This window comes from Gobio gobio (genome assembly GCF_949357685.1).
Source record: "Gobio gobio genome assembly, chromosome: 5".
Classification (NCBI taxonomy): domain Eukaryota; kingdom Metazoa; phylum Chordata; class Actinopteri; order Cypriniformes; family Gobionidae; genus Gobio; species Gobio gobio.
In genome coordinates this window covers 19,891,317-19,903,140 of record NC_137101.1, presented here as the reverse complement: position 1 = coordinate 19,903,140, position 11,824 = coordinate 19,891,317, and positions in this window count along the sequence as shown.

The following is an 11,824-nucleotide window of genomic DNA, read 5'->3' as shown; positions in this document are numbered from 1 at the left end:
TGTGTGTGTGTGCATGTGTGTGCGTGTGTGTGCGTGTGCGTGTGTGTGTGTGTGTGTGTGTGTGTGTGTGTGTGTGTGTGTGTGTGTGTGTGTGTGTGTGTGTGTGTGTGTGTGTGTGTGTGTGTGTGTGTGTGTACAGGTACAGTATATGTGTATGTGTTCCGCATGGGGAATGATCTATTGGAGGGATATTCAAATCTGGCCAACGAGATCCATTTTCCAGCAGAGTTTAGTTTTAACCCTAATCAAACACACCTGAACATGCTAATCAATGTCTTCAGGTTCATTAGAAAATCACAGGTAGGTGAGTTTGTTCAGGTTTGGAGCTAAATTCTGCAGCGCATTGGCCCTTCAGGGCAAGATTTGAGGAACCCTGATCTATAGTATCATGCCTTCATTTGTGTGTGTGTTTATTCTGGATTATGCCAGATTTGTTTTATTTTTTCGACAAATTAAAAACAAAAAACGCATTTTCCCCCCATTTATTCCTATGGGGGTCAAATTGACCCACGAGTGAAGGATGTGTTACTGTTTTTATTACAACCACATATACTACAAACCACATTGCATTATTTTTTTATATTATTATATCTATACAATATTATTTTAGAATGTTTTATACATCGATATGAAGAGAAAACTGGAGTGTATGATAGATATTTCTGTATTTGATGTGTTTTTTTTTATTTTGGAATGTAAAGAACAGTTATTTATACAGTTATTTATTTTATTTAGGAAAAATATCATAAAAGAAGTGGGCCTTTTGCAAACCACATTTTACAAATGACTTATAATCGTTTGGAACAAACTAAAAACAAAAACTAAAAAGCACTGAAATAAATACATTTATTTAATTTTTTCCTGGCAGCTAATATCAATAATGTGATAGTGTGACTATGGACAGTAATACCTCTTGTTCTTATGGCATTGAATGAAAAAAATTAGTAATCATAATAAAAAGCTTTCACTATAAAACTCTTAAAAAGCCACTGATAAAGTGCAGTAACACTTACCAACAGCAGTCTGTGCTACAGACACGTCCACGCGCAATGGTAGGTTTCTAGTCTCGTTTGAGCAGGTCCAGGTAAATACACACTTACACATGTGATTTAATTTGCATCTATGTCTTTGCTTCCAGTCATTATTTACACCTTCTCTCTTACTTGTGTGAGAATTAAGCGGAAACGGGTAAAATAATGTCATATGGAGTGTCGAGCTCATGGCAGCATTTCTAGGTCTTGTTTTAAAAGTTATCAATATCGCGATAAACAAACACTATTCTGCCAAGTCACATATTTATCGCCACTCAAAGGCATTTAAATGTAGGCTAAGTAACAATTAAATGACTATAAAACACTATAGTAGATGTAGGACGATGATTTACACAATCTCGACGGTTACTTTTCAAACTGACGACAAGCACGTGCTGAGTCTGACAGGCTAGAACGTGGCGCGCGCCACACTGAAACGGCAAATAGGCTATATGTTTTGTACATAATTTTAATAAACGTCACAAATAATAAAACTTAGTTGTGATAGCTCTACAATAAAAAAAACAAAATATTTACAGTAGTTTAAATTACATGTGTCTCTTTATTAAATGACCGAATTTGGCAACAACTAAAAAATATTGATTCTGAAGTCTCTCACTGATTCCTACGACAGCTTTTTGCTCTACACTCTAAAAAAAAGGCTCGTAATCATAGGGGAACCTTTTTTAGTGCTATATAGCACCAATTTTGGTGCTTCAGTGGTTCTTCAGCGGTTCTTCAGAGGTGCTATATAGCACCTTAGTCAAAGAACCGGTGAAGAACCTCTGAAGAACCGCTGAAGAACCGCTGAAGAACCACTGAAGCACCAAAAATGGTGCTATATAGCACTAAAAAAGGTTCCCCTATGATTACGAGCCAAGAACTATTTTTGGTGCCATATAGAACCTTTTTTTTTTTTTTAGAGTGTACAGCTTGAAGCTTCATTTGAACTTTAAGTCGTAGCTTCTATTCTATCCCACAAGGTGGCAGCAAAAGCTCACTTTTTTTAAATAGTCCATTCTTTGCATGAAAACCTGTCCCCCTTATAGCATACAAGTTCCCAGATTTGATTGTGTGGTTGTTTCTAATCTAGCTAACATTGTAATTTTAAATATCCACACATTGAAACAATCTCAAATGGCCTTCTTAAAAAGTGTTTGAGATAAAAATCTCATTGAGAACTGTAAAAAGCTACACTGGGCATCTAAAGTGGACACACTGTGTCCAGTAGACCCTCCCTCTCTATTGTTTCTCAGTATGCAAGTATTGTTCAGAGTTGGGGCCAGCCAGGCAGGGTATCGTCGAACTTCCTCTGTGCAAGGTTCACAGTTTCCTTTTTTGTTTCTTCCCCCCTTTCTGCTCACCCATGTAGCGCTGACTCTATTTTTGCATTGTGCTATTACAAGTTCATCGTAATTTCACTGTGTTTTGCCCCCTGGGTAGACAGGGCTTGATGCATTAAACATGTGCACATTGATCCGTTATAATCTGCCTGCTTGCCAGCAACCACTGCTGATCCAAACCCAATACGTTACACTCTCCTGCGGCCCTATTTTTCTCAGTGTGTTTAACACGCTCAATGAACTCTTATGAGACCTGTTCACACCAAGAACGATAGCTATATTAGCGTCCACACCAACGCGCAGGAATATTCTGTTTATTGTAAACATGAGCTGCAGTTATGTTGCTTATTTTTAGCTCTTTAAACCAGTATGGATTCTGATTGGCTGTTTTTATCATTCATTAGCTTCAAGAAAAACTCTAAAAGTGATTCTAACAATATCGTTCTTCTGTGTCGTTATCATTATAATTGTGGTGTGGACTCAAAAAAACATTTTTAAAACTTTATTGTTATTGTTATTGGCGTAAAAGTAATTTGATACATATTACGATACTGAATTCACGATACGATATTATTGCAATACTCCAAGAATATGGTAAAAGGTTAACAAATGTACAGTTGATCAAAATGCTAAATTTGGTATTACATTGGGGTGGAAATGAACAGGTTTGGACTTGTTGCTGGTAACCCAGTGCATAGAACAATGATGACAGCAGAATAAAAAATATTCATTATTCTGAAGCTAAAAATGCAGAATTATTTTATTTTATTTATTCTGTCACTGACTAGATACATTTAAAATGATGTAGGCCACTTTTTACAGGTAACATAAGACATTTGGCATTATCAGGATCCACAAATATTCCTCCTCAACATATAGTAGTTTAATGTAGTACTGACACTAAAACTCTTTTTCTCACACAGGGTGAACTATACACAATACAGATCGTCTCTATCCAAGATACATATTGTTGCATTTTTGTATTGCGATATATTGTGACACCCCTAGTTATTGTCATTGATGTGAATGGGCCTTTATTGGCATATTACTTCACTTACAGAAGGAGTATTATCGTTCCCAGTGTGTGTCAGTTGTGTATAGGTCCTCTTTGCATCTTGGAACTGCATATAATGCAACATCCACCCAGTCTTACAGGCATTACGAAAATAAGCGTATAGGTCGTATATATCATAATTTCAAATGGACAACTTTTAGATGCACACATACGCCCACAGAGCTGTTAATCATGCATGCATACAGTTGCTAAAAACACCCACACGCTAGTGATCACCTCCTTTAAATAGGCCCGTGTGTGTACTTACTAACGGGTTGCTAAAACGTACTCCCCGTTGCTTGCTGATATCCTACTAGGTGCTAGTTTATCGCCTGCACGAGTCGCCTAAATGAATATGAAATGATGAAGCGTACACGCACACAATGCTGAAATTGGCATGTTTGTGAGCATCTGCTTTTGAAGTCCCATAGGAAATCTCCATTTATCTGCACTGATAAATGAATGTTCTCTACATGTGACAGTCAGGTGCTGTTTCAATTCTCATGGTTGCTTACAGAAATATTTGCATACATTATTACTGTTCCAAAACCTAGTAAGTTGCCTACATATTAGACAGCATCCTAACTGGATAGGCCTACTCAGAAGTGACTGATTTGACGTGTTCCATGTAGTTAGCAGTGTTGGGAAGGTTACTTTGGAAATGTAATATGTTACAGATTACCCTATTTAACATGTAATAAGTAGCGTAACTATTTCAGTTACTTTATTAAAGTAATGTAACGGATAACTTTTCTAAGGAATATTTTCAACTGTTAATCATTTTCAAACATTTAAACCAGCAGGGTTATTTTTACACTAGTACTCAACACTGCTTACTGTCAGTCTTTTAAAATCCTTCATCAACTGAATTAAGATTATAATAATTTAATTTGAATGCACAGCCCCCACACAATCAGACGTTAGCACCTATTTTGACTTTGAGATCGTTCTGAGGTTAAATACAGATTTCTGAATGAAATTCTTTTAAAATTTCCAGCCCTGGAACGCATTTTTATCACTCGCCATGGTGGCAGACTCTCAGACAGGTTGTAGCCTAAAGCTTTCAGCGGCTATGTGAATAGCATCACTTTACTCAACGGCCTTTAAATGGCAGGAAGCATCGTGCACATCAAAAACAGGCAGAGCAACAAATTAATATTATTCAACATATCCTAGCTTTTTACAGAAAATATTCAGGTGTAATCCCTTTGTAATTGTAAACATTTTCGCTGTAATTTAATTACACATTTCTTTCAAGTAACTGTAACAGATTACAGTTACATTTATTATGTAATTAAATTACATAATGGCGTTACATGTAACTAGTTACTCCCCAACACTGGTAGTTAGTAACTTCGCGACTGTATGGGAAACTCAATAATGGATTAAAAGTAACCATGAAATCAAAATTGACAATTCTTATGGAAATTTAAATTTTTTAATGGAATATTGTAGCATTTATTATAAATGGTTTATCAATGCCATGGAATATCTTTGATGACATATCAACACCCGATGGACAAAAATCAAACTAAAGTCCCCTCCTACATTTTTTTTCACAATAGGGAAGAAAAGACTATCACAACATCTGTTTAACGCAGACTTTAAGAAGAGTTTGATGTTACTGTAGCATGTCAAGCTTGTGTTCAAATCATGTCCGAAAGATTGTATTTACGATCTGAGCTGAATTTCCATTGAGCCTTGAGTTTCTGTGGGAGTGTCGGTGATAAAACATGGCGGGCTGAATGAATGCAACATTTTTTTTTTGTTTTTTGAAAATATTTTTTTTATTTAAATGTTAATATGGGAAACATATGTAGGGTACGTTTACACAACAGTGATATACTAAAATCAGAAAAGTTTTTCCTTTGTGTTTTCCAACAATATCAAAATGATCCCCGTTCTTACACATCCACGAAAAGAGCTAAAAAGGCTGTATTCTGCATGCCAGGCCAGAAGTTGGAAAAGAAACACTATGCGCCTATAGACTGAACATGTAATACGCATGCGCATGACGTCACCATTTTAACACATTTGCATTTTTGTAATTTACACAGAGATGATAACGGTATCATTTTCAAAACCTTGCACTTTGAAACACTTTGAAAGGCCCCCAAAACGCCTTTTTTCATGCAAATGAATGGCCAAAGTGCATAAAAATCTTTCCGTTTTTAGTAGAAAATGGTGTTGTGTAAACGGCCTCGTAAATGCGAGAGGCTTCTTAAAAGCTTTCCAGGTACACTTGAAGGCAGCATTATAGTCAACGGCTGTATCCAAATTCACATGCTCTCAGAGTAGGTACTTCTTTTGAATAGGTACTTACTTCTCAATCATTAAAAAGTACTTCCTATTTACAGTATGAATGTAATGCGGACGTACTGCGTTCATCACTTTGCCATTGTCATGTGATCTACGAATCTACCAGTGTCAGTTGTCACTTTTTTCATTCACAACTCTCCTGTGCCCTCATGGCATAGTATAGTGAACATGACGGTTATAATCCTTATTCTGTAAAAAAGGTTGCATCACTTCCGGTTAGGGTCTTTTGTATGTGCCTTGTTAAATATAGAGCCATTTTACTCAAAATACACCTTCAGAAATAAAGGTACAAAAGCTGTCACTGGGGCAGTACCTTTTCAAAAGGTACACTTTTGTACCTAAATGGTGCCTATTGGTACCTTTAAATGTACATATTAGTACCTAAAGTGTACATATTAGTGCCTAAAAGGAACAAACGTGTACTTTTTGAAAAAAGTACCGCCCCAGTGACAGCTTTTGTACCTTTATTTCTGAGAGTGTACCTTCAAAGGAGCGAGCAAAGATAAGCATAACCGATGTCTATCGCATATGCAGATTGATATCTAAAAGTAAATTTTTCTTCTCACTAACATATACACTCACCTAAAGGATTATTAGGAACACCATACTAATACTGTGTTTGACCCCCTTTCGCCTTCAGAACTGTCTTAATTCTACGTGGCATTGATTCAACAAGGTGCTGAAAGCATTCTTTAGAAATGTTGGCCCATATTGATAGGATAGCATCTTGCAGTTGATGGAGATTTGTGGGATGCACATCCAGGGCACGAAGCTCCCGTTCCACCACATCCCAAAGATGCTCTATTGGGTTGAGATCTGGTGACTGTGGGGGCCATTTTAGTACAGTGAACTCATTGTCATGTTCAAGAAACCAATTAGAGATGATTCGAGCTTTGTGACATGGTGCATTATCCTGCTGGAAGTAGCCATCAGAGGATGGGTACATGGTGGTCATAAAGGGATGTACATGGTCAGAAACAATGCTCAGGTAGGCCGTGGCATTTAAACGATGCCCAATTGGCACTAAGGGGCCTAAAGTGTGCCAAGAAAACATCCCCCACACCATTACACCACCACCACCAGCCTGCACAGTGGTAACAAGGCATGATGGATCCATGTTCTCATTCTGTTTACGCCAAATTCTGACTCTACCATCTGAATGTCTCAACAGAAATCGAGACTCATCAGACCAGGCAACATTTTTCCAGTCTTCAACTGTCCAATTTTGGTGAGCTTGTGCAAATTGTAGCCTCTTTTTCCTATTTGTAGTGGAGATGAGTGGTACCTGGTGGGGTCTTCTGCTGTTGTAGCCCATCCGCCTCAAGGTTGTGCGTGTTGTGGCTTCACAAATGCTTTGCTGCATATCTCGGTTGTAACGAGTGGTTATTTCAGTCAAAGTTGCTCTTCTATCAGCTTGAATCAGTCGGCCCATTCTCCTCTGACCTCTAGCATCAACAAGGCATTTTCGCCCACAGGACTGCCGCATACTGGATGTTTTTTCCCTTTTCACACCATTCTTTGTAAACCCTAGAAATGGTTGTGCGTGAAAATCCCAGTAACTGAGCAGATTGTGAAATACTCAGACCGGCCTGTCTGGCACCAACAACCATGCCACGCTCAAAATTGCTTAAAATCACCTTTCTTTCCCAATCTGACATTCAGTTGAGTTCTGGAGATTGTCTTGACCAGGACCACACCCCTAAATGCATTGAAGCAACTGCCATGTGATTGGTTGATTAGATAATTGCATTAATGACAAATTGAACAGGTGTTCCTAATAATCCTTTAGGTGAGTGTAGATTTTTAAACCGTATATAAAAGCTAAATTGTGCGTATTTTACGAGTTTCTCAATTCGTATGAAGTTGTACGAATGATCAACCCCATCCCTAAACATACCCGTCAATGGGGTTTGGACAAATTGAACGAATTCGCCACCTCGTAAAATACGTACGAATTGGTCGTGAGATAGCGTTGGTATTAACATACTTGTATGTGTTTTTTGTATCAAGTGGTGTCTAGTGTGTCTTTTTTATTTGATGTGGATGTGAAATAGTAAACTCTGGGATGTGAGACCTTTTTTGGAAGAAATTTATACAATAAAGTGAAAATTGAGTCCATCAATTCGACAAACAAAACAGCTAGATAACCTACATTTTCCCCAAACCTTTATTTTTAGATTTTTAAATCGTATAAAATGCCAACAATTAAAAGAACTAGCTAGTTTTTTGTAAGTCTATAGACTTTGTCGTTAACACTTTCTCTGACAAGCCGATGCAATGAGATCTGTTTTCCTGTTTGTTAATGTGACATTCGGCATAAAGCCTATTAGATGTGCACTTCAAAATCAGAAGTATTTGGTCATCCGGGTACTTTTTACCTATTGTTTTATGAATACAGTAAATTCAAACATGCTACTCTTTTCACAATCTGTTTTGGCCTATTAGGTGCATATTCAAATGCACTACTCTCACGTTGTCCACCATCTTGGATTTTCTTTTTTACTGAGCTTGTTGCAGTGCATTGTGGGATTGCTTTCTCCACTATTATGAGATGATTCTGCCTTGAATTTGGTTAAAACAAAGCCCGCATAATGTATTTGGAACTACTTTGATGTTAGTTGTGCATAGGATGCCTTGTTTCTGTAGTCAACTGGTGACAATGGTGACATCTAAATTAATGGGTTCTATTTAAGTCAAAATTTATATTTTACATCACCGAGTCAACTTAAATACATTAAATTATACTAACAAAACGAATTCTATTGTTTAAAATAAATGAAGTAGCCTACAAATAGCTCTCTAAGGTAACAATTACAGGTTACCACTTTTTACAGTGTATGTTAACTTTTTGGAAGAGAGATGTATCTGGCGGTATTTCCGATCAATTCAGATCCACATCCATCCGTTAGCCTAGGAAGGAAAACTGCACATTAAAGGCAAGTTGTGTCTTTTAGCTTTGTTAATGCAGACTGTTAGGATTCATTGTTCCCTGGAGACAAAGGTACTTATCTGTATCAGAGGCAGCCTTTGTGCGCTCCTCCGGATGCTGGGGGTGGGTGAACATAAAGCACACAGGGTCAGGAGGGGGAACCCTGCCCACCTTACATAGTCTAGGCAGAGTGCAGCTCAGGCAGTCAGACACAACAATATGGAGTCAGAGCATAGGGGATGCTTATGTACCACTCTACATGATTTTGTGATGCTCAGTGTAATACGTCCATTACAATTGTTACCAAATATTTAACCATGCATTGGTGCAAAAATGGATACAGTGAGATAATATTGCGCTCAGTGGAAAACAATGAGTTGTTTTCTGTAACTGGTAGGCATTGTGTGAGGCATCACTGTTTACTGAGCTGAGCTTAATGACTACACATTTTTCATCTACGCAGTTGGGTTATGGTTTATTTAATTTAAAAAATGGATTTCCTCTGAAAAGGCCTCTAGACAAGTGGCTTTTTGCAGCAATATGAAAAGTGGACAGTGGTGTCTTGCTTCTGGCAAGTGTCTTGTAATACAATTGTTCAACTTTTTACGGAAAGCTATGCTGGGAAGATTGCTATGTTTTAATAACACATGGCCTTTTTGTTTTTGCCCACAGTCAGAATGTGATGTCATTACATCAAGGGGTGCTTTGTGTAGAGTATGTACTAAAAAATGTACCTTAATCCCAAAACCCTGTTATTCTCACTCTCAGGTCATTTCAAACCTTTTGACTGGAACACAAAAGAAGAGATTTTGAATAATGTTGCGGTCCAAACAACACTGGACCCCATTGACTTTCAGTGTTTGAACAAAAAACATTGAGACATTCTTCAGAATACCGTCTTTTGTCTTCCACAGATGATATAAAATCCTACTGGTTTGGAGTGACACGAGCATACACAAGTAAACAATGTCAGAATTTTTCTGAAAAACTGTATAGTCAAGCTCATATATATATATATATATATATATATATATATATATCCTTAACCCATCAATTTGAAGATTAACAAAACAGCTAGATATCCTAAATGTTCCCCAAACCGTGAATTTCAGAAAAACCTAAACATTACAGTGCCGTTTAACCTTATTAAAACATCCTGTCCTCAATAACATTACCTTTGGTACCTGCTCTCGTGAGATGTACTGATCTGGAGCAAAAGTGAAATGGTAAAAATAGTAAAACTGGCATTGAGACTTACTGGCTCCATCCAATTCGACAAAGTCGGGCTTTCCATCAGGAAATTATGTTTCCTTGGGATGGGACAATTCTGATTGTTTCTAAATTTGGATAATTCCTTGGGATCAGAGAGGCAACCATATCCCAGAATGCTCCCTCTCCCAGCAGGAACCTTGTGAATGTATTATTATTGGCTATCTTTGACTGGGATCAGAGATAAGACATTCTATTGACAAGAAGCCGAAGTGTGGCAAAAGTAAACTCAGAAGCGTGACATGTTAATGTTTGTGGGCTGAAGTGTGATGCAAGTTATGATGGTCAGAGACCAAGTTTCTTCAAATTCTGTTTAAGGTTTTTTGACATATTTTAGGATAAAAATGTTGGTTTATAATTAATTAAATATATGTATGTATATAATTTTATAATTAAACAAAAAAATTGTAATATATTTTAAATTAAATGTAAATAAAATATACTGTCCGTATGTTAAAATATTAAAATATTTCTAATTCTTGTGTAAGTTCTACTTAATTCTTGTATGTATCTATACTATAATTAGTGTGCATTTTTTTTATATATATATATATGTACATACAACCTTTTTAAGTACTATATAGCACCAATTTTGGTGCTTCAGTGGTTCTTCAGCGGTTCTTCACCAGTTCTTTGACTAAGGTGCTATATAGCACCGCTACCATATACAGAACATGTTAAAATATGGTGCTATATAGCACCAAAAGTGGTTCCTCTATGATTACGACGAAGAACCATTTTTGGTGCCTCATAGAACCTTTTTTTTTAGAGTGTAGACCCCTGAAGGTGTGCTGTGGTATCTGGCACCAAGATGTTAGCAGCAGATCCTTTAAGTCCTGTAAGTTGTGAGGTGGGGCCTCCATGGATGGGACTTGTTTGTTCAGCACATCCCACAGATGCTCGATTTGGATTGAGATCTGGGGAATTTGGAGGTCAAGTCAACACCTCAAACTCGTGCTCCTCAAACCATTCCTGAACCATTTTTGCTTTGTGACAGGGCGCATTATCCTGCTGAAAGAGCCACAGCCACCAGGGAATAACGTTTCCATGAAAGGGTGTACATAGTCTGCAACAATGCTTAGGAAGATGTGTTAAAGTAACATGGATGGCAGGACCCAAGATTTCCCAGCTGAACATTGCCCAAAGCATCACACTGCCTCCACCGGCTTACCTTCTTCCCATAGTGCATCCTGGTGCCATGTGGTCCCCAGGTAAGCAACGCACAGACACCCGGCCATGATGCCGGTTCACCACTGTTCCTTCCTTGGACCACTTTTGATAAATACTGACCACTGCAGACCAGGAACACCCCACAAGAGCTGCAGTTTTGGAGATGCTCTGACCCAGTCATCTAGCCATCACAATTTGGCCCTTTTACTTGAGTACTAAATTTGATCACTAAATTAATGTCAGTCATTTTTAAAGAACAATGAGAAGTTGTTGTCATGGTGAAACCTGCAAACATTTGGGACATTTACTGGATATACAGAATTAAAACTGTGAAATGTATGGTGTCAGAGAAATTCTCTAAAATATAATGTCCACTACAGTGGACAAAAGTCTACAGTATTTATAAATAATATATATATATATATATTGTGTGTGTGTGTGCGCGCTATGGTGCATGTGTGTTTGTATTCACAGTGAGTTTTTGAGCATGTGTGTTTTTCATCTGTGTAGGATGCTTAATTCCTTGACGGTTGCCTGCTGTACAGTGCTTGCTCTCTGCTCTCTTACAATCTGCTCAGCGAGGTGTGACCAGATATTGTGCATCTGAATCCTACACTAGACTACTGATGCAGCGGGAGAGGGGAGGAGAGAGAAAGAGGGAGGGAGAGCGAGTGAGTGTGTGACCAAAAACGATTTCTCTCCCACACGC